This window comes from Arvicanthis niloticus, chromosome 1 (assembly GCF_011762505.2).
Source record: "Arvicanthis niloticus isolate mArvNil1 chromosome 1, mArvNil1.pat.X, whole genome shotgun sequence".
NCBI classification, from domain to species: Eukaryota; Metazoa; Chordata; class Mammalia; order Rodentia; family Muridae; genus Arvicanthis; species Arvicanthis niloticus.
In genome coordinates this window covers 83901893-83903903 of record NC_047658.1, presented here as the reverse complement: position 1 = coordinate 83903903, position 2011 = coordinate 83901893, and the positions used below count along the sequence as shown (strand labels likewise).

The 2011-nt window shown below is 45.3% G+C and overlaps 1 pseudogene; it reads right to left on the bottom strand.

Annotated features, from left to right (window-relative positions):
* Positions 1-1399: 1399 nt before the first annotated feature.
* On the bottom strand, positions 1400-1673 carry LOC117694592 (cytochrome c oxidase subunit 7C, mitochondrial pseudogene; annotated as a pseudogene).
* Between the last annotated feature and the right edge of the window lie 338 nt (positions 1674-2011).

Here is a 2011-nt window from a genome sequence, read left to right as displayed (position 1 = left end):
CTTGGTCAAGAATAGGGCACCAAAGAAGCAAAGCAAGGTAAGGAGCATGCTTCTAGGAGTCTAGGAGACGGCTCCCAGGAGGTAGAACACAAGTGGGAATGGATGGGACCCAGTGAGGGGGTGTCTCTAGGATGCTGCTGCTGACAACACTGGACACTAGAGGGAACTTAGTTTTGAAGATAAGAGGGAAACCGGCCAGGTGGAGGAAGTCTTTAATCCCAGCACTCAGGAGGCAGAGGCAGGAGGAGGTCTGTGAGTTAGAGGCTATCCAACACTACATAGGGAGACCCTGTGTCAGTCAAACAAACAGATTAGAGGTAGTAATTTGGTAACAGTTTGTGATTGTTCTCAAGGTGGCTGCCTGTAGAAATTAGGAAGTTTGTGTTCATTGTCTGCTTCGGTGAGCTTTAGGCTGTTATTGGCTAAAAGCAGGCAGCTACAGGGTACCGTGAAAAAGAGCATGGCTTTAAGAAAGCCTGATTTTTTTTTTTGTTTTTTTGAGGCAGGGTTTCTCTGTGTAGCCCTGGCTGTCCTGGAACTCACTCTGTAGACCAGGCTGTCCTCGAACTCAGAAATCCGCCTGCCTCTGCCTCCCAAGTGCTGGGATTAAAGGCATGCGCCACCACAGCCCGACTAGAAAGCCTGATTTTAATCTTTGAGGCTTATACAGATCCCGTGGGAGGATGCCCTTGTTAATAGGAAGTGCATCTTTTTGTTTTGTTTTGCGGTGCTGAGGATTGAACCCAGCTCTTAACACACGCTAGTTAAGTACCCTACCTCAAGTCATCCCAGTCATGGATGAATCTGAAAGTGCTGGGGAGGGGATGGTGGGGTGGTTCCTGGACATGTCAGCAACATATGTGTCAGAAGATTTTAGAGCCGGGCGGTGGTGGTGCACGTCTTTAATCCCAGCACTTGGGAGGCAGAGGCAGGTGGATTTCTGAGTTCGAGGACAGCCTGGTCTACAGAGTTAGTTCCAGGACAGTCAGGGCTACACAGAGAAACCCTGTCTCGAAAAACAAACAAACAAAAAACCCAAACAAACAAACAAAAAAAGATTTTAGAAAAAGTGAAGTTTTCTGTGTACTTTAATTGTTTTTTAAAATATTTATGTCATTAATTTATTTACAATTTTTTCTAATATAAGAGTTCAAGAGTTTAATCCAATTTTCAGATCATATCTCTTAAACTTCCTTCATTCTGTTAAAGGCATGAGTTAAATGTCCTTTTTTTTTTTTTTTTTTTTTTTTGGTTTTTCGAGACAGGGTTTTTCTGGGTAGCCCTGGCTGTCCTGGAACTCACTCTGTAGACCAGGCTGGCCTTGAACTCAGAAATCCACCTGCTTCTGCCTCCCAAGTGCTGGGATTAAAGGCGTGCGCTACCACCGCCCGGCATGTCCTTATTTTTTAAGTAGCTGGTGCCTTACTATAAAGAAAGGAGCAGCAAATCCAGATCCAAAGTACACGGTCATCATAGCCAGTAAACATCACTGGTTTTCCACTGAAAATGACAAATTCTTCCCCAGACCCTCCTCATAGTGGCTGTGACCAACCACAGAGGTAGTGAACCTCTGGACACTCTGACCCAACATGCCACTGCTGGAAGTTCTGCAATGCAAAGACGGAAGGCGGAAGAAATGGCCTTGTTGTCCAGAGCATGAAGCTGTACTTTACTTGTAATTAAAAAGAGATAAAGAGAGAAATATCAAGAGACAGTGGATATGTGGTGTGTGTGTGTGTGTGTGTGTGTGTGTGTGCTGGGGACACAGAGTCAGAGATAGATTTTAGTTTTTGGCTGAACCTAAAAGGGAAATGGACGCAGAGAGGCAGGAGAGCTGAGAGTGGAGGAGGACCTGCAGGAAGACATGAGGACACATCGTCTTCACTTGAGCTAATTAAGTTTTGAGAATAGGGGTCACTATGTAGTTCTGCCAGACCTCAAACTCCCTGGTTAGAACCATCTTCCTGCCTCAGCCTACCACACAGTTAGGATTAAGTACAAATCATCCCCA